The 24,303-nt window shown below is 39.4% G+C and overlaps 1 pseudogene; it reads right to left on the minus strand.

The window, feature by feature from the left end:
• Positions 1–23,037: 23,037 nt before the first annotated feature.
• Positions 23,038–23,659, minus strand: LOC101388569 (small COPII coat GTPase SAR1B pseudogene; annotated as a pseudogene).
• Between the last annotated feature and the right edge of the window lie 644 nt (positions 23,660–24,303).

A 24,303-nucleotide genomic window follows, 5' to 3' on the forward strand; every position in this document is an offset into this window, starting at 1 on the left:
ACCTGTTTATACCTGATTTTCATTTTCCATATCATCGTCCACTTGTTTTCATAGTACAAATGCTGTGATTTCCCATCATCATATACTTTTCATTATTTACTGGAAATGGATAGCTTCTGGACTTACTGGCAGGCAAGGAAAGCATTGTGAATGTTGATCTCTGTTCCTACCAACTAGCAAATTGGTAGTAATCACTTAATAGGAATGGAAAAGTACAAATTTTATCTGATGCAGTGAAGTGGTAATTTCTCCAAACATGCAACATTGCTTGTTTATCCTTATTGTGAAGTTAACTAAGACTGGCAGTCATTGCTTAAGCCCTGGTTCCCCGTAGCACGTCTTTCAGAACAGCCAGTCCCAAACTACATATGGGCTATTGTCCAAAAATGTGTTTGAAAATCAGTTCAGGACTCAGATCACTTTTTCCCATGGAAACAAATGTAACAAGTGAAAGTTGAGTCAACGGGCTGGGCCCCCAAAGTCTGCTGAACACACGATGTGGCTGAAATTGGGCTGGCAGTAGTTCTATTCTAAATGGCTTCCCTCCTCTGCCTGCACCCCTAATCCCATCTGCTCTCCACACAGCAGCGGCCAGTGATTGTTCTCAAGTATAAATCTCATCATATGACTCAGTGCTTAAAACCCTACCTCGACCCCAGAACCCCATATCAAGTCAAGTCTCAATTCAATCCCCTAAATATTTCTCTAATCTTAATGTTTTTCTCCAACCCCGCTGCTAAGATCTTAATCTGGGCTGTGATCTACTCTTACTGAGACTGTGAGAATAGTCTCATAACGGTTTTCCCCACATCTAGTCACATCACCTTTCAATGTGTCCGCTATGCTACTGCCAAACTCTCAAGCATGTCACCTAGGATCTTTCAGTCTTGTCACAACACACTTTAAAAGCCTCATTTGCTTCCATACCAAGTCACATGCTTCTACGCATGCTATTTTCTTTACTTGGAATTCTTGAGAAATTCCTGGTCAAAACCAAGTGTCTACTCCTTTGGAAAGTTTTCCCTCAATAACCAGAAAGAGAAAGTCCCTCCTTCCTCAGAGCTTCCATTGTACTTTATTATTGCCCACCGAGCGTTAGGCATGATGGATAATCAATGGGAGGATAAAGATGACAAATTCCCACCCCTTGCTATCAAGAAGCTCACTCTAGACAGAAACAGAAATCAATAATTACGAAACACTCACTTTATGTAAGTGTGTTTAGGGTGCTGTAGGTTCAAGGACAAAGGAGGAACTTACTTTTCCTTAACTGGGGGCCTGGAAGTAATTAAAGAGGAGGTGATATTTGAGTTGATACTTGAAGGATGACTAGAACTTCATGAAGTGTTCCAAGGGGGAAAGGGCATTACAAGTAGAGAAGTAAGTGTTTGCAAAAGCATAAAAGCATGGGAAGGGTTAGAATGTTTGGAGAATTGCAGATAGTTTCATTTGGTGAAATACGGGGCCAGGCATGTAAGGCAGAGCAATGGAAACCAGGCAAAGACAGATCATGAAATGCCTTCGCCGCCAAAATAGGAATTTTCCATTTTATTCCATACAGACGTCTGTTATAGAGTTAAGGATACTGGATTATTCATCTTTGTATCACCTCTGACATCGAGCACTATGAGGGGCACATAGTAGGCCTTATATTTAGATTTTTAAAATAGTTTTTTTATGTCAGTGATAAAATCTAGGAAAATATAGGCAAAACTAAAAGTAAAATCTAATAAAATTTGCAAACAAATTTCTTACTTCTATACATTTGCTTCCATTATTTTAACACTAAAGTAAATCAAGATACACAAGAAAGTGGGCTATTACTTTTTCTCTTTAATTATATATGTTTCTGTATAGTTTAAACATTTGGAAAATCAGGTTCATATACTTTTCCAATTTAAAAAAGAGTTTACGTTTTGTTAATTTAAACAAGCAAATAGAAGCCTAAATATTGAAGTTTGAAAATAATTCCCTCATTAACTTACATTTGCTTTGAGATTTATTGCTCAGTAAATTAGTTAATTGCAAACCTTCCAGCAATGTTTTACTCCATTATAGATTACCTTGGAAAAACAAATTTGAGTTTTCCCTCTTGAACAATGAGTGGTTTATTTTAAAGTAGGTGAAAGGTAATGTAAGGGGAAAAAAAAAAAACCCAGCTTCACAGATGTATGGTTTAAAGTTTGCCAAGTACTTAGTGAAGGGTTACGCTAACTTCAAATGGTTGGAAAGTATAATGTAATGTGAGAACACGAAGGTCTTGTTTCTTTTTCAGCTCTTGCTCTCACTCAGCTCCCTGCAAACCATCAACATAAAGAGCAGAGTTTCAGAAATCACATCCCCTAGTGGAGCGCAAATGAGCATAAGGGGAAAGAGAGAAATGCAGTGCAATGCGTGGACTCCATCGTGTTTGCAGCCTAGTTACCCTGTCCTTGGATAAGAAGTTTATATTCCCTGGTGGGCCTGAGAGTCTGTCTGTGCTCTAAGTTACTCTCTTGCTCAATTCAAGCAATAATCCAAAGCCAGTGACAGTGTACAGAGCTACCATTTCTTGGTAGGTTAAATGCTCATTTGTATATTTTATGTACCTTATAAAAGTAAGGCAAAGTAAATATTGGTGAAATAAAAGTTAATATTCCCCATGAATTGTCAATTGCTAGCTAAGCACTTCAAGCCTTTCCCTTTATGTGATGGGGTTTAAAATCTCAGCAAGAAGTCCTTGAAATCTCTCCCGTAACCGTTCTAGTAAGACACTGCTTTTTCTAAGGTAAGTGTTGGTGTGAAGGGTAGCAGAATATGTCACCCCGAATTATGCTTCTTTGGTGGAAGGATTGTTTTGACAAACAGCGGATACAGGAGACGCTCTGAAAACAGAAGTTACCCTTTGGTAAGGGACATTTACATTTATAAAGGAAATCTCCATCTGTAAGGGTGTCTCCCTCTCTGCACTAGGAAGGGAAGAGTGACTAAGTCACCAGAGAATCTTGTCAGTGAAGAAGGCACCAACGTAAATCTGTGTGATGAATGTCACATTTTCCTGGTAACCTCCCCGTACCTGGGCTCCCTCTCCCACACACCTTTCATTCTCTTGCCTTTACCTGAAGATGGTATTTAAGCTGGTGGTTTAGGCCACATTGGGGAGTTACTCATTTTTCCCCGGGTGTCTCCTATGTGTCTATGAGGTATACAGTTGATAAACTTCTCCATGTTTTCCTCTTGTTAATCTGTCTTTTGTTACAGGAGGTCTCAGCCGAGAACTCAGAAGGGAAGAGGGAAAATTATTCTTCCTCCCCTATGGGTGTTTCCAAAGGGTGACCTAAAGAACGATCTCTGTCCTTACTTGTGACTCTTCTTGGAGGAGACGTACTATTTGCCCCAATCTGCCCCAGATCCGGGTAGAGGCTAGCCTTGACTGGAGCCTCTGCCTGGGACCATGCATCATTCTACCACAGGCAAGCTGTTTCCACCCGGCGACAGGGCGATTGTCTTTCCTCATGGGTGAAGGAGGTGACTTACTATGGGATGTGATTTCAGGAGCAGAAGTTTACCTGAGATTCCTGAAAGAAATGCTTTTCCCACTTGCTGGCTCCCTGAAGATGGCGTGCCAGATATAAAGCTGATTCATTCCTTCTGTTAAAATGCAAATACACCCAATAGAATAGTTACAACTGTTTGCTGTTACCAGTCATTTACATCATAGTGAGAGTGAGGCTCTTATTTATCACGAGCACAGGTTTTAATAAAAAAGTGGAAGAGAAAGGAACATGAAGGTGTTGAGATCTTGGCAAGAGAACGAAAGGGAAAAGGTTGGTTTAAAAACTGATAATAGTAAGCAGACACATCATGTAGAGAGAAAAAAGGCAGACTGAGCGTGTTCAAGATAACTTTCCTTACAGTTCTGCCTAAGGTCAGGCTGAATGCAAATGTTTCCGGTATAACAAAAGGGATAATACATTCATTCAACAAGCATTTACTGAGTGCCCTCTAGAGAAAGAATGATAATTAAATTTTTAGAAATTATACGAAGGAAAATAAAAACCAATACTAGAAAAATATGTGCCAATTTTTTTCCAATGGTTCTATTATCAAAATAAATTATAATTTAAGTGCAGAGTTAAACTCCATTTTTCTATCAAGAAGTAATTATAAAAGCGCTATGTCTAAAATGTGGTTTTTCTTCTGAACAATCTTTCTTCTGCCTCAAATACATTTTGTGAATATGATTGGCAACCACCTTTTTTTTTTTTTTTTGGTCAAGACACCAGCACTATGACTTTAAGCAGTGTATCATTAGTATGAATTTTTTAAAAAAGTACCAGTTAAGAAAAAAATAAGGTAATAGTGCATCTTTCTAAAGCAGAGGTTGGCAAAGTACAGCCTGCAGGTCAAATCCAGTCCCCGGCCTGTTTTTGTAGGGCCAGTGAGTTAAAAATGCTTTTCGCATTTTTAAATGGTTAAAGAAAAAAATCAAAAGGAGAATAACATTTCATGACGTAAAAAATGTATTAAATTCAAATTTCAGTATCCATAAACAAAGTTTTATGAGAACACAGCCACGCCCATCCATTTATGTATTGTCTGTGGCTGCTTTCAAGTCAGAATGGCAGAATCAAATAGTTGCAACAGACCATTTGGCCCACAGAGCCTAAAATATTTACTATTTGGTTCTTCGCAGAAAAAGTTCGCCAGCCCCTAGTGTGGAGTATTAGTTCCCAAAGTCTGTTCTGTGGAATTATCTCGCCAGGTGCTCTGCATAAAAAAGGCTTCTGTGGTCAAATAAGTTTGGCAGAGTCTGCATACCACAACTCACTTTCAGCTAATCATTGTCTACGTTGGCATATTAAAGGATCTGAGAAGTCCTGTAGTAAATAAATCCTGTTTAACTATTTTAAGCCAGTTTCCAAGGCTTATTTGACCTCAGAACAATCCCTCTCCATTCCCTTCTCTTTTACATTACACCTATAAACTTCCCATGAGACTAAAAGAAATTCTAGCCAAGGGGATTTGAAGGGGGACCTCCTTACAGGTGGGAAGTATTTTCAAGCAAGGTTCTTGCTAGTCCTTGGGTTGAACACGCTCCCACAGTACTCATGGCATGTCGACGCAATGTTTGAAATCACGTTGTAAATCATCTCATTTTACAGATTGACAGATGGAGATGGATCACAGTTCTGTAGCTTGGCTACAGGCTACTTCTTCTGCCTGGAAAGCTCTTCCCCTGGTCATCCATATATCTTAATCTCTTGCCTCTTCCAGGTGTTGGCTCAGATGTCACCTTCACAGTGCGGGCTTCCCTGACGCCCTGATGAAAACTGAAACCCTTTTTCCCCGGCACTCTGTAGCTACCTTTACTGTGTTATTTTGTTTCATTTTACTTATCACTATCTAACACACCCTACATCGACATATTTTTTAAAAATTATATGTCACCCTTCATTAGAATATAAACTCCCAGGGATTTTTGCCTGTTTTGTTGTATCCCAGGGCCTAGAATAGCATATGACTCATATACATTGTATTCAATATGTATTAGTGGCAGAATCAGGGTTTGTTCCCAGACCTCCTGCCTCCTCCGGCAGAAAAGCAAGTAAGGTAATAGATCAAATGTGAAATCTCCGCATCATGTATGTTTAGATTCAAATCCTAACACTGGCATTTAGTAGCGGTTACAATTTGGACTAGGTTTCTCCTAGATACCAGTGATATAAACAAGGCACCGGTTTATTTTTACCATTCCCTTGTGACAATGAGGTCCAGGGCTGATGTGGAACTCTACAGCCATCAGGCACCCACACGCCTTTCACCTCTCTACTCCACCTTCCTCAGAGCGTGGTTTCCGTTGCCAAGTGTTCCCGGCTATGGGAGTTCCAGTCTGCCGTCCGTTTTGCCGGCAGGAGGAGTAATTCAGTTTCCTATGAAGAGTCTTCCTAATGACTTCTGCTTCTCTCTCATTGACCATCCCTGGGCTGGGAAATGCAGTACTTAGGGTGCGCATGTTGCCAACCCCAGTAAAACTTTCCTCTGTTGGTAAGGAAGAAGGACAGAATGGATACTGGGTAGGTAACTAGTAGTCACTGACATAGTAGCAGTGTAACTTTGGGCAAATTACGTAATGATACCCACCTCAGAGAAGATATTAGTTTTCTAGGGCTGTGTAACAAAAGGCCACAGACTAGATGGCTTAAAACAACAGGAATTTATTTTCTTGCAGTTCAGGAGACCAGAAGTCTGAAATCAAGGTGTCAGTAGGGTTTTCCTTGCTGGAGGCCCTGGGAAGAAGCCGTTCCAGGCCTCTCTCCTAGCTTCTGGGGTTGCTAGTGAGGGGAGGAAAAAATTTTCCTTGACTCTCTTGGTGTCCCTGACTGGGTCTGAAAATTAAACTGACAAACACAGATTAACAGGACAAAAGCATACAGATTTATTTAATATAAATTTTATGTGACACAGTAGCCTTCATAAGGAAATGAAAACCTGAGGAAACGGTTAAACTTGTGTGTTTTTATGCTAGGTTTGATGAAGAGTGGAAAGATATGGGGCAAGGAGTGTGTGGTGTGTGTAGTAAACTAGGGGAAGCTTAGCAAGGCCGGCATGTTTGGATTCTTGGTGTCCCTTTGTCTTTGGAGATAAGGACGCTCCTCTTCTCTGAGTATAGGAAAGGCTCCTCTCACATGAGAGTTTTATGACCTGCTTCAGGGGAGGAGGATGGGGTGAGGGTGGGGGTCAGAGTCACCTTCTTGCTTCTGCTGTTTTCTCAAACTCCTTCAGCTTAAAATATTCACTATGCCTAGGTACCATATTTTGGAGTCCTGCGTCCTGAACCCATCACAGGCAATCCTTGGCCTTCCTTGGTGTGTAGGCCCATTGCTACAATCTCTGCCTCATCTTCTCTGTGTCTCTGTGTGTCCTTTTCTGCGTCTTGTAGGGACACTCTCATTGGATTCATGACCCACCCTAATCCAATATGATCTCATCTGGATCTGTACCTTAATTAAATCTGCAAAGACCCTATTTCCAGATAAGGTCACATTCTGAGATTCCAGGTGGACATGACTTTTTGGGGTGATACCATTCAAGGCAATACGTAGAGTTATTGTGATAATAAAGGATTATGGATATAAAGTGTGAGCACACCTTGTTGTGTCAGGAAAATAGATCTTTTTACTGAGAAGTGAATATGAAATACAGGCACATCACAAAACTCTTTTTGGAAGTTATGGTATGAAAAGGGAATACCTTTTCTGCCTTTTTTATGCTTGTTTGTATGCAGTTTCATGCATATATCACAGGCATTTAGTTCTATCACTGAGTTAATTGTGAGGATGAAACTGGGGAAAATTAGCTGTTGGACTTGAGAAATATCATTCATCTGTACCGTGTGGAAGAATGTTAGGAAAATTCGTGGAAGTGCGTGGGGCAGGTAGGCGCTTTTTGGGTTGGAGTACCTGCTCAAAATCATTCCGCCCTTTCTAGGAAGTGCCCCAGCTGGGCCAGTGCCAGAGGACTGCCCCAAGGCCACAGCTGATTAGTCTAGGATGAACCCAATTCTGGCCTATCAGATTCTCTCTTTTTTTTTTTTTTATTTTTTAATTTTTTTGTGAGGAAGATCAACCCTGAGCTAACATCCATGCCAATCCTCCTCCTTTTGCTGAGGAAGACCAGCTCTGAGCTAACATCTACTGCCAATCCTCCTCCTTTTTTTCCCCAAAGCCCCAGTAGGTAGTTGTATGTCATAGTTGCACATCCTTCTAGTTGCTGTATGTGGGACGCCGCCTCAGCATGGCCGGGCAAGCGGTGAGTCGGTGCGCGCCCGGGATCCAAACCTGGGTCACCAGTAGTGGAGCGTGCGTACTTAACCGCTAAGCCACGGGCTGGCCCCAGATTCTCTTTTTTAACGAAGCTGGAATTTTGAACTACAGATGTCGAGAGGGGTGACGAGCTGAGCCTTGTTGCTGCAGCCTCTGGTCCTGCTTCCTGCTTGCTCCCAGGACAAACCCAGAGCCTTCTAATTCATTTGTGCTTTGGGGTTTGTTGAAGCTGGCGCAGGTCATTTTCTGCAACCCCAAGAACCTTAACTGACAAATTACTGAAGTCTCAGGAGACTAAACCCAGCATACAAAGGACAGTGTACAAATTACAGATGATATCTACTTTCATGTTTTCCGTTTAAATAAACATATCTATTTAATTTTTCTGATCTTGAAATCATTGATTAATAACATAAATCTGATTTTAAAGCAATCTTCATTTTAGGGATAAACTTGAGCACATTAAAATGTGCCAGGGGGACCAAGCCCGTGTAAGAGTCAGTGGACCTTTAAGTATCAAGCCTCCAGTTCTTCTGAACTCTGGGAAGATGGAGCTAAAATACCAGGGCAGATGCAGACGAAACTGGCACAGAAGCCGGGATTTCTACTCATATCTGCATGTTCCTTTACTATCTATTATTTGGCTTGAAAATCTGTGGCCCAGAACATAAGAAAGACAAAACAGAATGGAAGCTAAAGTGACCAAGTTTTATAGTAACAGTCTATACCAAAGTGATAGTGTGACATTTTCTCTATTTGGAACCAAGAAATTAAGAAAAAGCTACACAAGGTATTTACTTTCTTAACCTATATATTTTAAAATATTTGTCACTGCATTTTCACTGATTCAAATTGTTTAGTGTAGTGATATTTGTTTTTTAGTAGGATAGAAATAAAGATAGTTTTTGCTTTGGCAACGTATTATTTCCTTGTGGTATCTCTGAGAGTGAGGGGAGGAGAGGATGTAAAGGATCTGAGACAATCCTGGCATCGGGAGAGATGAACAACCCTTTAGCCTACTCGTGTCCTGAGAATGTATTCACTGTGATGGACATTTCTCAGGTTTACATGTGACAGTCAGGGCTACCTGGTCTATCTAACAGTATTTCCTTTCCAGTTAAAGGTCATAATAGTTTATAACATTGTGAAATTTCAATTGTACATTATTATTTGTCAGTCACCATATAAATGTACCCCTTCACCCCTTGTGCCAACCCCCAACCCCCTTATTGCTGGTAACCACCAAACTGTTCTCTCTGTCCATGTGTTAGTTTATTTTCCACATATGAGTGAAGTCATATAGTGTTTGTCTTTCTCTGTCTGACTTATTTCGCTTAACATAATACCCTCAAGGTCCATCCACATCGTTGTGAACGGGACAATTTTGTCTTTTTTTATGGCTCAGTAGTATTCCATTATATATATATACCATACCTTCTTTATCCAATCATCAGTCTTGCAGTCAAATTTATATATTTTTAAAATATTCTTTAGATACTGAGGATAAAGGTAAAGTCATTCTGTGAAAGGCATCTTCCAACCTTTTTAAACTTTGTGCCTTACTACTTGACCTTTAATGATGCTTCTATATAGTTATAAAATATAATCTATAGATTAGTATTTTATTAATATTTAATTATAATAGATTAGTATTTAATTATAATTATGTATAACATGCTTTCGTATTTGTTTCAAAAAATAGAATTGTTGACCCCACCTAGAGGTGGGATGGACCTTTTCCTTCCCCCCAAACTTAGTTTGTGTGTGTAGACGGATGATGCCATACCCATACCAAGAGGGTACAAAAGGTTTATTATTCACATAATGAGGCTCTCTGGGGAGAACAGGGTGGCTCCTAAGCAGATTCAAGAATGGCCTGAGAGAGCAGGGAGAGGAGACTGACTCTGCTTTCCTTGTGATTAGGGGGTGGGAGCTCACGTGGGCCAGAATTGCGTGGTTTGAACTTCCCTCGCTGCCAAAGGAGGAGGCACCTGAGATTTCTTCTCAGCTTGCCGGGATGGGGCAGAAGGAGAGGGGAGTGGTGGAGCTTGAAAGCTGTCAGCAAACATCAAAAATGGAGTCAGACTCTTTATTATAAGACTAAAAGACTTTTAAAATCTCATGTTTCTTAATGATAAAATGTTTAATTTGTACCTTATTATATTTTTTCCCATGATGTTCAGTAGCATTAGAGAACCATTTAAACACGTTAAAAAAATTATTATATAAAGGGGGCCACTTCGGTGGCCCGGGGTTTGCAGGTTTGGATCCGGATGCCCACTCATGCACTGTTTGTCAAGCCATGCTGTGGCAGCGTCCCACATAAAGTAGAGGAAGATGGGCACGGATGTTAGCCTAGGGCAGATCTTCCTCAGCAAAAAAGAGGAGGATTGGCATCAGATGTTAGCTCAGGGCTGATCTTCCTCACACACACACACACACACACACACACACACAAAATTAGTATATGGTCTTAGAAATTTTAAGAGTTGAGGAAAAGGGAAGTACTTGAGGTAGTATAAAGTAGTTAAAAATATCATACAGAAGGAACTTCCAAGCTGGCTCATTCAGAAGCTGCTTTACCCAACATGTAATGTGTCCATCTTTTCTCCATGAAAAGAAAATGTCCACTTAAATTTCCTAATTAGAATGTAAGTCTCACTAGGGCTGAGACAGTCTGTCTTGTTCACCCTTTGCTGTTAAACCGTACCTGGCACATAGCAGACACAGTATAAATACTGGATGGCTGGATAGAGGGATGGTAAGTTTCAAGGGAGTTGCCACTAGATGGCAATGTTTACTTGGATCTGTGCGGGGAATCTTGACAGCATCAAAACAATGGAGGAAAGGTGGTGGGTATGCCCCAGGATCCCATCAACCACGCATGCCCCAACCTCCCTGATCCCGACCCCTCATGGCTGCTCCTTTAGCCCCACCAACCTTCTGAAATGCTAGGCGTTAGAAAATCATGAGATTTTCTCTTTTTAAGTAATCTTAGTTGTTATCCGTTCTATTCCAACTCCCACATTTTTCAGTCCAACGAAATGGGGGACAGCCAAGCCCTCAGCCCCACCATGGTAGTGTAGCCCTCAGCAGTTGATTTAGTTCAGATGTCTCAAACTGGGGAGCCCAAAATAAAAATAATACATTGAACCACTTGTTCATTAAAAACAAACAAACAAAACACAAAAACCCACCAGAATCTCCTGTAGCAGAGACCTCACACCTCCGACACTGCAGTCACCCCATTTCCTGGTCGGCTCTAGCTAACCTAGAAAGACCATCTCTGCGGTCACATTTGCTTTTTACTCCTGGAGAAGTTCTCTGCGAATCAACTAGCTCTGACACTTTGATCCTCCAGCCTGATCTCTTTCTCCATTTGGTTTCATGCCCAGCAGACCTGGCTTTTTTTCTTATTGTAAGTGGCAGTGTTTTTTAAATCTGAAAAGTCCTAGCTGCAAGTCTCGTTATGGCCTCCATGGCACCCTGAGGTTTCTATTGTATCTAATCCTAGCATTTAATAGGACCTAGCATTAATAGCACTCTGCTATAGCCAATCCTGTATTGGTCACGTACCCATGCATTTTAACAATTATTCAAAATGCACCTTTTCTCATAGAAGCAGAGTTAAACCAATCTAGTCATCATTCATTCATTCATTTGTTAAGCATTTATTGCATGTATATTACATAGAACCAGGCTCTATATTTGTCTATAGAAACAAATAGGGCATTTCTACTCTCAAAAATTAGAAGAGCAATCAATCAGATAAAGTACAATAAAATACTTGAAATGCATTGTAGTTTAGTGAAAATAAATAGCAGGGTCTTTGGTCAGACAGAAATGAAAAATTATTCTGGAATACAGCTCACTGCAGCACTGAGCCTTTATGTCCAAAATAAGAATGTGCATGCCTACTTCCCAGGCTAGTGTGAAAATTCAGGGTGAATATATACATATATAAATGATTTAGTATAGTTCCTGGCCATACTTAGTGTCCAATAAATACTCATTTCCTTCCTCTTCTCTGTAACAGAGGTATAAACAAAGTATTGTGAGGACACAGAGGAAGGAACAGCTACCTACAAGAGTTTCCTGAAAACTCTGCAAAGAAAGTAACATTGGAATTGGGACTGGAAGGATAAATGGGAATTTGGAGCCACAAAAGGAGGAGAAAGTTCCAGGCAGAGGCCAAAGCAAATAGATTGAGAGGTGTATCAGTTGGGTCCTCTGGGAAGCAGATGCTGAGGCAGAGTTAGGAGAACAAGAGGCTTATTGAGAAGTAATGTCTATGAAGAATAAAGGGGACTAGGGAAGCGGTGTTCAGCAGGCCTCAGACGGCAATGCAGATCTGGTTAAGTCTCTGCCCACCCAGCAGGGGGCGCTGGAGCAAGATTGCCTGTTAGAGGAGTCCTGCATTTGGCAGAGATATCCAGGCCCTTGTGCCCCTCCAAGGAAGAGCATGACCTTCGCTAAAGTGTGACAGATCCTGAAGGCAGTAACAGCTGGAGGCTGTCAGCTAACTGCACTCTTGGCAGCTGAACAGCAAGATATTTCCTGAGGGGAGATCTGAGGGGCACACCTCCATGTCTGTCACAAGAAGTATTTTGTTCTACTTCCTTCCAAGACTTATACAGTGCCAGCATTCCCAGACACTGTGCCAGGCACTTATTTCATTTATTCTCAGCAGCCCTAGGAGATGGGTAATATCCCCACTTTACAGATTAGCAAAGCGTGGTTCAGTCCATGCTCTTCCCAAGCTGCCTGCTCAAAGCTATACCAGTGGTGGCTGTTGTCCGACCAACAGAAGTTACTCCAGGGAGCGGACCTAGGGGGAGATTGGATGCAGAGAAGCACAAGCTAAGAGTAAACTGGAACTGGCAGATTCTAGTCAAAATGGTAGTGACCACGGTTGTTTCCATGGCTTCCCGCTGGACTCAGAATAACGTGCAGATGCCTTTCCATGGCCTCCAAGGCCCTGACTGAGCCTCTAGCCCAGTCCTTCTTAACTGGGGGTGATGTTGCCTCCAGGGGACATTTGGCAATTCTGGAGACATTTTTGGTTTGTCACAACTGGGATGAGGAGAGAGTGTAACTGGTGTCTGGGGGGTGGAGGCCAGGGATCTTGCTAAACATCCCACAGTGCACACAACAGCCCCCACCACACAGAAGCATCCAGCCCAAAATGTCAGTAGCATGGAGTATGAGAAACCCTGCTCCGACCTCTTCTACTGCTCCTCTCCCCTCATTCACCACGCTCCAACCACACTTCCTCAGATATGCCAAGGTCTTTCACGCCCTAGGGCTCAGCGTCTGTTGTTCTCTCTTCCCAGAAGCTTGTCTTCCCCCTCGCATAACTTAATCCTCCCTCAGGTCTCAGCTCAGATGCAACTTCCTCAGAGAGCAGACTGACGACCTTCCAAGGTATGCCTCCCCGCCCCGTCAGTTTTCTCTCGCTTCACCCTGTTGTTTCTCTCCATGACACTCACCACAACATGTAAATACAGATTTATTTCATTGTCGACTTATTTATTGTCTTTCTTTCTTCTCATACTATAACCTCTGAACACTATATTCCCACCAATTAGCAAAGTGCGTAGCATTTCGTACATGCTCAAATGTTCTTGTTGAGTGAATTAACGATGTTATCCAGAAGATGCCTTGGTTTGGGGAAGCTAAATCGCAGATGCATTTATAGGATGAATTTAATTGCAGTTTAGTTACAGTATGGTATTTGTCATTTATTGTGTTATTGATTGTCCCAAGTTTTTACTTATCAAAGATTTTTGGGAGACTGTCACAGAATATCTAATTTAAAAGGTGAATTATGAATGAAATAAAAATAAAATTTAAACATCTTTTCATGACCTTTCTTGCCCCACCTGTCCCCCCTCCTGTGCTCAGCCTTGCTCACTCAGGCCTGGCTGTGCTTGGCAGTCTTCTTTTTCCTTCAGAGCACTGGGCTTCCTCCCATCCAAGCCTCTTGACCTGCTGTTCCTCCACCAAACCCCATTCCCTAGACCTCCCCACATGGCTCACTCTCTTGTTTCAGGTCTCAGCTCCAATACCAGATTTCCTCAGAGGGGCTTCCCTGACCATCTCTCTAGAATAAGCACTGCCCTCTATCTCCTATCCTGCTCTCTTTTCTTTCAGAGCATGTCCACTACTTGTTCATTTGTGCATTGTCTATCTCCCCAACTACAATGTAAGCTCCCTGAGGGAGAACTTTGCCTGTCTTGTTCATGGCTGCATTCCCAGTACCCAGAATAGAGCTCTTAGTAAATATTGTCAAAAGAATAGATCAATATATGAGTTCTGGGATGCAGAAAAAGGTACATAATACCGGTAATAGAAGTAAGCAACCTCTACATAGCAACAACTGTCCTCTCTATCAAAAGCTGCCTTCCAGAAAGAAAGGGGCAGATTGTATAGTTTCCACCAGTAATGTGGCTAGGAAGGCATGTTTCTGCTCCTGCTAGGAAGAGCATGTTTCAAGCCAACCTTGGATGAACTTCTCATGTGTCCTGCAGTACCTCTCGCTGCCCCCCTGCACCACACCTCAATCGTCTTATAGCAAGTGTGGTGTCAAGAGCAGAGAGAGAGGCTACCTGAGCTTCTGGTGGAGAGGAATATCCTGGAAACAGAAAGGACACAGCTAGAGGCAGTTAAAATTTATCTCATACTCAAATCCTCTAGTGGTCATGGCTTTATTATAGTCTTAGATCCAGTTTTCAGAACAGTAAAACCCTCCTACAACATTCTTAATGTCCTAAGCAACTAAGAAGAACTTAGCAAGATTTCCCATACAAGAGAAATGTCAACGTAATTATGTCCAGAGTTCTGAACTGTGTCGAAAAGAAAATCTTCATAATGGTGTTTTAAACCGTCTCACCATAATGCAAGTGCAGGGCATGCTGCTGGAAGAAACATGAGGATGATTCTTCTTCAGAACTTTCCAGTCTTAGTAGGACAATATTTTCTTTCTTTTTGTTACTGAGTGTGCAATACCTTCTATTCTTGTTGCCGGATGGATGTGATTTAGTACAATACTATTCCATTAGCATTTCTATCCAAACGCAAGTCAGTATAACGCTGAGCTGGAGGCTGTATAAAAAGTCATTGACCGCAAAGACAGTTACAGTTTAAGTAGTTGTTTAAAAATCTGAGACATTGTGAAAAGTTGCCATTTAAAAAAAAAACACCTAAAATTCCCTGAAATATCTTGACCTTTTATAACTAAACTACAATACATAGTTTCACATTTATGATGGAATGCTCTGAATTGACTTCAAAATATTTTAATTTCCTTTTCGGAATTTCACAGTCTTTGTGGCTGTATTAACAAAAGGAAAGTAAAAATACCATGAAACTCTAAATTGTTTGTGTTTTGTTACTTTAAAAAAACCCCCGACAAACCTAAACCATCACTGCATTTTGCTTTCTTACCACTAGGAGGTGTTAACAACACCATTAATCAAAAAGTTCACTGTCTAGTGTTTCAAATGTGACAAACTATGTGAAGAAGCCCCATGAGCCCATGGAGAAATATATTTATATGTTTATTTTTGAAAAGTCAACTGATAGTAGTTTGATTTGAAAAGACAACACATAAAGGTCTGTTTTTGCTGTAATGGGGAAACACCTAATCATAAATTTTATTAATGTTCAATCTAGAAAAATAATGTAAAGAAGGACTGCATACAAAAAAATTATCTCTTAGTCTTTCAAATAAAGTAAGCTGAGATGTACTCTTGGACTCAGTGACAATGCTTCTTGAAATTTGTATTGAGGTAAAATATCAGGCAAATGAACAGAAAACGAATGGATAAGATGTTCATCTCAATACTTTAAAATACTATGTAATGGCTAGAATATGCTATCTCCACGTAGTGGAACACTATGTAATCATAAAAATGATGGTGTAGTTCTGTGTTTATTGTCATGAAAAGCTACTATGCAATATTGTTAAGTTAAAAATGCAAGTTACAAAATAGGGGTTTAATATCTCATTTAAAGAATTTAATGGTGGGAAAACCATGGAAAATATTCACCGAAGTGATGATTGTCTGTAGATGATGTGATTATTTGTTATTGAAGGGGAGGAAGAACTATTCCTCTACCCTCTAGGTCCTTCTGGCTGGTCTGAGAATTAAATTGACATAAGAGAGAATAACAGGAGAAAATCGAACAAAGTTTAATAACATGTATACATGGAAAAAAACCAGGAAAACTGAGTAACTCACCAAAATGGCCAAAGCCATCACCTTAAATACCATCTTCAGCTAAAGACAAAGGAGGATGTTGGGGGTAGTGGTTTGGGACTTCAAAGAAGAGGAAGGGAATTCACATGGAGATAGAAAAGCAAATGTTTGGTAAACAATTGTTTGCTGGGCCGCCCATAGACAATGTAAGAGAGAGAACTTTGATAAAAATAGGCTTAGCAAGGCTCCTCCCAGTCTATCATACCCAGAGTTATCTATGGTGATGGCCCATCCTAGGGCCTTCTATCTTAAATTCTTTTAGGCAGTTAGGGAGAAGGTCAAAGTTTCTTTCAGAGTCTTTTGTCCTTAAAAATAATCAAGCCTGAGAAACACATTTTGGGTGGCCAATTTGGATCCCCCACATTATCATTATTTTCTGGTTGTGTGATCTTGAGAAAAAATGTAACCTCTCTATAACTCTCAGTTTCATCAGTAGCAAATGGAGGTAATGATACTTCATAATAATATATGTAAAGTATTTAGAGGAGTGTTGAGCACATAATAAGTACTTAAAAAATATTTGCTATCATAATCATTGTCCTAATTGTCTGTATTTTCTGATTTTATGAGTGTGTTATGTGTTAAGTTATAATCAGAAAAAATAATTATCAGAAAAGATAATAAACTTTTTTTTAAGTTAGTTCACATGCGGGAAGAGGGAATTGGATTTAGTCCCATCTATAAGAATAGTAAGTCCATTCCCATTTACCCAGAAAGTTAAATGGTCAGATCTTTTTAATGTCTAATTTTCTAGCTATTCTTAACAAGAATTCATTTACCATATATGGAATAATTCCAGCATTAGATTCCTTAGTGTCAATTCAGGCTAAAGGGTAAAAACAAAATATTATTAGGTCTGGCATATAGTAAGAGCTCAGAATGTGTTGTAGCTGTAACAAGAGGCAATTTAAAAAATCACGTGGACACTTTGCATCACAGCTCTTCCTAGATAAGAGATCATTTTTGTTTGGAACAGAGACACTTAGATAGATACATGTTTGGGTAAATGGTGAATACCAAAGCCTGGGTGTAAATTGGGTCAGTGCTTTACAGAGGCAAGGAAGTGGGTGTTCTTCGGTGTGAGGAGAAAGATGAGAAAAGGGGAAAGTTGAGGAGAGAAGAAGAGAGGGAAAGGGAGGAGGGGAGAGTAAGGCAGGTGAGAAGAAGGAAGAGGTGGGAGAAAGAGGCCAGACGGAGGACTGGAGGAAGCGAGCCTACACAGGACTTCATAGGAATGTCCGAGTCATTACGGGCAGCAGGCAATGTGATGATCCCGGTGATTCTGTCAAGTCTATGTACTTTGGTTGGTGGAAAATGATGAAAAGGCTAGATTTCATATCTATGTAGATGCTGGTTGAACAGAGATAGCATGTGTAGATGCAGGATTCTTGAAGCATAGGGGATCATGAGACCACATACATTTCTAGAAACTCACAGAAATCTTGGACCCCCCCTCACGCCACCAGCCATGAAATCTGGGCTCAAAGCAATCTAGATCTCAAGGGACAAGGCCGAGGGGAGGAGGGGGGCTCCTGGTAGCAGCATCCAGATTACATAAAGTTGTGTGTAAGAGAGAGAGAGAGAAATACACATATGGGAACAGAATTGGGAAATGGAGAGAGAAATCAGTTGTGCTTGTGAAAAATCCAACTACATTTGTATCTTCAATACTGTAATAGTCACAGTTCATGCAAATATAGAATCTCTTCTGGTTCCCTCCCTGCTTCCAGTTAGTCGTTGAATGTATTGCCCAATATCCCTGACGAGCAATATCTCCAGTCATAGGAAACTCAGCGCCTTTGGGGCAAGTCCTTTCCATCTTTGTAAACTTCTGTAGTTAGGAAGTTCTGCATATGGAACTAAAATTTTCATTCATTCATTCACCTAACAAGTATTTGTTAAGTTTCTACTATGTCCCAGGCACTGTTCTATGTACAGTAGTCCCCTCTTTTCTGTGGGTTTGCTTTCCAAGATTTCAGTTATCTGAGGTCAACTGTGGTCCAAAAATATTAAATGGATAATTCCAGAAATAAACAATTCATAAGTTTTAAATTCCATGCCATTCTGAGTAGTGTGATGAAATCTTGTGCCCTTTTGCTCCATCCTGCCCCAGGACAAAATCATCCTTTTGTCCCAGGTATCCATGCTGTACACCCGACATGCCTGTTAGCCACTTAGTAGCCATCTCAGTTATCAGATTGACTGTTGCAGTATCACAGTGCTTGTGTTCAAGTAACTCTTGTTTTCATTAATGGCCCCAAAGCGCAACAGTAGTGATGCTGGCAATTTGGATATACCAAAGAGAAGTTATTGTTGTTAATCTCTTACTGTGCCTAATTTATAAAATAAACTTTATCATACTATCTGTGGTGTCAGGCAGCCACTGGGGGTTTTGGAACATATTCCCTGTGGATAAAGGGGGACTACTGTATTGGGATACAAAGTCCTTGCTCTCATCAGACTTACCTTCTAGTGCATGCAAAGACTAAACAAATAAAAAATATATACTATACCAGGTAGTATACTGGCAGATACTAAGAAGGAAAATAAATAAACTCTAGATAGAAGTACGGACTGGAGATATAAATTAGTGAGCTGTCAGCTCATTAATGTCTTTAGATGATCAGTGTAAATGGCCCTAAGTCCCTCTACTATTGACATTTGGGGCAATGTGGAGAGACTGGCAAAGCAGATATACAGCTGCAGGTTCCTGCAATCTTCATTTCTGTTCCCTGGAGTAGAAACTCTCTCTCCCTCAGGAAGAAAACAGTTTTTATATATGAATGTCACTATTCTGCATGTTATAGTGAAAATTGAGTGCTTGTTAAATCTGGTGGGAGCAGAATCTTTCCCATAACCGGGTGCAGTAAGGTGGTAGGGGTACAGAGGAGCTGCTGGGACTGTATCCAGGCAGCAGGGGCAGCAACAGTAGCAACCAGCACCCACCAGCAGAGGCAAAGGCCACAAGGCGGCAATGCCAGATCAGTGCCAGCTACTGAGGAGAACTTACTGGCCACTGGCAGAAGGGGAAGCCTCCCAGGGTGTTGCCCAGGGAAAGGGATATCTTCTGCAAGTTTTATTTATTTATTTTTTGAAAGTCGTTTGTCTGAGACAAGAAACAGAACTGATTTAGAGTTGCTACTTTCTTTTCACAGCCTCCTCATTTATCTTGACCCCTGTTTCCTTCTTACTAATGTTTGCCCCATCCTGTTCCCACTCCCTTGCACCCAACCTATTCTTAATTATATTCACTAAAATATTGCAGAGGACAAATTTGAGATCAGACCCTGAGGCATCGTCTCTTTAGAGACATCATTAAAATCTGCAGGGAGAAAAGAATCTGTTTGACAAACATCAAGTTGGATTGAACATCAGATACAAATCAATGCTGCTCGTGCCATCACCCCGTCAGTTTCTGTCCGTTTTGCTTCAAAGATATCATGAGAGACGTTGCCGAGTGCTTTGCTGACATGCAGACATCTGCAGCATTACCACCAGTCTCAGCTTATCAAAACAGGAAGTGGGTGTGTTGGGCCCAGATTGTTCCTTATGATTGCGAGCTATATCCTGGTGATCACTTCATTTTCTGAAAGCTTACATACTACCCTTTAACGAATTCATCATAGAATCTTGCTTACGATGGTTATTAAATTTATTTACTCTAAATTGTCTGCAGAATTTCCTTCCTTTCCTTTTTTAAAATTAGAATATTGACTCATTTCCAGTTCTTCCACTATTTTCTGTGATTTTCAAAAAGAATTATGTCAATGATTAAGTAATATCATCTGTAAGTTCTTTTTTGGACTTCATTTGTCCGAGACAAGAAACAAGAACGAGTTAGAGTGGCTACTTGCTTTTTACAGCCTCCTCATTTATCTTGACCCCTGTTTTCTTCTTACTTGTTTGCCCCATCCTATTCCCACCCCCTTCCAGGGGAGTCAGGCTGGACTGGGAGAAACACTAACCAAGTAACGACTTCCAGAGGGTGGGACCAAAAAGCTGAAGCTAAAGCGTGATAGTCTGATTTAGTTGAGAGCAGTGAGGGACAACGAGATGAGTCCAAGTTAATGTCCATCAGGAAGGATAAAGAATCAAATGCATAGCAAACCGAAGGTCAAAGTTGGGGTGCAAAAGCAAGCCAGGACCAAGCATGTGTGGTTTCAGGCTGTTGTGTCAAATTCAGTGACCACTAGCCACATGGGCTCCTGAGCACTTGAAATGTGGCTAGCACCACTGAGGAACTGAATTTTTAATTTCAGTTTAATTGTAACTAATTTATATTGAAATTTAAAAATTGAACCAATGTAAAATATTTTTCTGTTACATACAGCCCTAGTGTTTTGAAAGGACTACATTTAGCTTTAACTGTTGCATCATGTAAGATGTTATTGTGATGTTGTAGTGTGCACTGTGGGTGTGTGTCTTTTCTAGTATTTCACATAAACACCAATCTAGTTGGTGTCAACAAAATGATTTAAATGATTTTTCCTACACACCAGTGTAACATTGTAATGTAATTATTTCAATGTTTATGCAGATAGCACAAGTTACAGCGATACTTGTATAAATTGTAATTGGTAATTAAATGCAAATACTTATTATTTTAATTATAATATAATTATATTATTGTTCTAATTTTACAATTATGTATGGACAAAATTTTAAGTTTAAAACTAGGGCATACTAGTGGTGTAGAATCAAATGGAGATGCAGAAGCTAGTCCTATAACCACAGTGGTAAAGAAAAAAAAAAAAGACTGGAAGAAGATATGCCTCAAATTTCACAATGAATGACAATTGCAATTTGTTGGGGCAGAGCAAAACAGAAAAGCTGTTTGCTTGATGTATAAAGTTTCTTTACGATAATAAAGTAGACAATATTGAAGACATTTTCTGCAAATATATAGTGAATTTGATGTTTCCTCTCAACAGTCAAAAAAGATTTGAAAAGAATAGACTAAATTAGTTGACTGAAGTCAGAAATAAACATCCAATAAAATTTTAAAAAATTATATTTAACAGAATCTGAGCTTGTGACTTTAGCTAGCTATTAAATAGTTTAGATTCCTGCACACACAAAAAAGTTATTATTAGATGGTAAAAGAAATTATTATTTCAGTGATGGAAATGTTGTTATAGAATTATTAGGAAAAGAGTAAAAATCATATTTTAGAAAAAGTAAAATATCTTCAGTGAAGTCACCAAATAATTGCCCATAGAATACAAGCCCTTTTTAAGAATATCAAAGATCAGTTGATTCAGAATTTGAAAGATTGCAAGTACTTTTCTTTGGATGAGTCATGCCCAATTAATACTTTGAGTATGTTTTGTCTCAAAGGACTTCCAAATTTATGAAAAAGTGTTGTCAACTCATAGACTGAAAAGTCAGACTCTGGCATAGATATATTTGAACATTTTATGACTGTCAAAGAATTTCCGCTAAATATGAAAAAAAAAAAGTTTCTATCATGATGGAGGTGCTTCAGCTGTAGGTCAAAAATCTGGATTTATAGGAATTTTAAAACAAGAGCCTGATGTTTCCCTTATTGTTTCCCAAAAAAATGGTTCAATTTATACACGCAAATGCTATGAATCAGCACCGGTTGATGGAACTGTTCAAAGAAGTAGAAGACACTGAATTTAGTGATCTCATGTTGTTTACCAATGCTCATAGGTTGAATTACAAAAGAATTTTACAAAGATTTACTTTATTGTTAATTCCAATTCAAGATTTTCTTGAAACAAAAGAATGCTGAATTTTCAATAATCAAAGACAAAACCTCGCAGTATGATTTACGTTTTCTCACTCATATCACACTGCATATGAACAAGCAAAACTTGAAGCTCCAAGGAACAGAAAAGCTTATTTGCAAGCTAGCTGTATAGGTATGAGAATTAATGTTGATATTGAAATTTTTCATAATACGTCAATAATGATTTTACACATTTTTCTAACATGAATTAATATGCAGAATATTTTAATTGTAATCAATGGTGTTATGTAAATTGGCTGAAAAAATAGAAAAAAATTGAAGAACACTTTGTTGTTAATGATAAATTGAGAGTTGCTTTTCTTTTTTTCCCCCCAGCTTTATTGAGATATAATTGACGTATGACATTGTGTAAGTTTAAGGTGTAAAAAGTGATGATTGTGCAAAGATTACCACAATAAGGTTAGTTACCACATCCATCACTTTACTTCATTACCTTTTTTGGGGTGGGGGGGGCTGTGAACATTTAAGATCTACTCTTTTAGCAACTTTCAAGTACACAATACAGTATTGTTAACTATAGTTCCATGCTGTACATTAGATCCTCAGAATTTATTCATCTTATAACTGAAAGTTTGTACCCTCTGACCAACATACAGTTGCTTTCAATTTATGCAATACCCATTTGAATTTGAAGTTAACACTGAATTATCATAAATTAGTGATTTTACTAAACTTTGACAGACATAGTTTTGAAATTGATACGCTTTTTTAAAGGATGTCAAACATTACAGTTTGTTTTTTTGCATGACATTTACATAAGAAAAAATATTATAAAAAACTGTAAGGCATCATGCAATCATCAATAAGTTAATTATTAGCTGTACACTTAAGATAGGTGGACTTATAATTTAAAATTTAAAAACTAGTTCCAAAAAGTACATAAAAATTTTAACATGATGACCTTTTAAATATGGCTTATACTTTTAGTTTCGTGTTAAAGAGTGCTTCAAATGTCCTGCTGGAAAGTTGCTCTTTATATATGGCGCTGAGGCTAATGTCAGATTATAAACTGTAAAAATTAATTATTTTTATGAAATTAGAATGCTAACATTATGATATTCAAACTTACTTGAATCAGTTTTCAATTCTCATTCAAATTAAGTTGATACACTATCAACAATCTAAGAAACGTCTGTTTTATAACCAACAAAAGTCTGTTAATTCAAGTTATGCATTTTGAATGATCCAATCTCTGGGTAGGCCTGAATGGTGAGAATGGAACCAATGCGGGTTGGTGTTAATCAATGTACTGCGCCATCCAGCGGAAGTCTTCTCCGTAATCTTTCTTTTGAGAACACTGCACATGAAAACTTTTAAGTGTTGGGCATTCAGTTCTTTCAGAGATGCACTGCCCTTTCCTGTTGTCTGACCATATAAACCAAACATCTCTCGTAACCTCTCTTCTCCAGTGGCTTCAGTTCTGTCGATCTTATTTCCAAGAATCAGTAGGCACATTAGCAATGCTATCATTTATCGCTAGTGAATCAAGTTCTTCTTTTGATTGTAACAGCCTTTCATGGTTCACACAATCCACCAGAAATACAATGCCGTTGATAGCAGGAAGGTAGTTTTTCCATACTCTGAGCTTGAACGTGTCCACCCAGATCAAAATTGTAAAGGTCATGCCAGCAATAGTTAGTTCTTGTGAAGTGGGGTGTGACGTTGGGACATGTTTTCCAAGTCTGTCATCTTTTAGCATGTGTAGCAATGTTGTTTTTCCCACATTATCCAATCCAAGAGATACCAGTTTTCTTATATAATCCTAAAAACTGTAGCACACTGCTGAAACCACTGTAAATCCAAGAAAATATGAAGGACATACCTAAATCTTATAGGGTCTGTGACCGGAGAAAATGCAATTCCTTGTGTGGCATCAGCCGCATACCCTCTGAGATTGAACTGCAAAGCATGATGGCTGCTTGATATGCTTTTGCTTCAAAGTCAAATCAATTCTTCTTAAAAAAGGTGAACAGGGCCGGCCCCGTGGCTTGGTGGTTGAGTGAGCGCGCTCCACTGCTGGCGACCCGGGTTCGGATCCCGGGCGCGCACCGACGCGCTGCTTCTCCGGCCATGCTGAGGCCGCGTCCCACATGCAGCAACTAGAAGGATGTGCAGCTATGACACACAACTATCTACTGGGGCTTTGGGGGGAAAAATAAATAAATAAAATCTTTAAAAAAAAAAAAAAGGTGAACAAGTGTTGTCAATGTGAATGCAAATATTAAAAGAAAATAATTTTCATATTTGATTCAGTTATTTGAAAATTTTTAAGTATATTTGGAACAACTTGGGTATGTGGATCTACTTTTTCAACTATGAATTTTTTGAAATCTAATACAGTTCAAGTATTTTGATGTCAATTTAACATCTGAATCGAGATATGTTGTAAACATAAAATACACATGGATTTTGAAAACGTGGTACAAAGAAAGTAAAATATTTTTATATTGATTACGTGTCGAAA

The sequence above is a fragment of the Ceratotherium simum genome, chromosome 7 (genome assembly GCF_057802395.1).
Source record: "Ceratotherium simum simum isolate JZ-2026a chromosome 7, ASM5780239v1, whole genome shotgun sequence".
In the NCBI taxonomy this organism is placed as follows: Eukaryota; Metazoa; Chordata; class Mammalia; order Perissodactyla; family Rhinocerotidae; genus Ceratotherium; species Ceratotherium simum.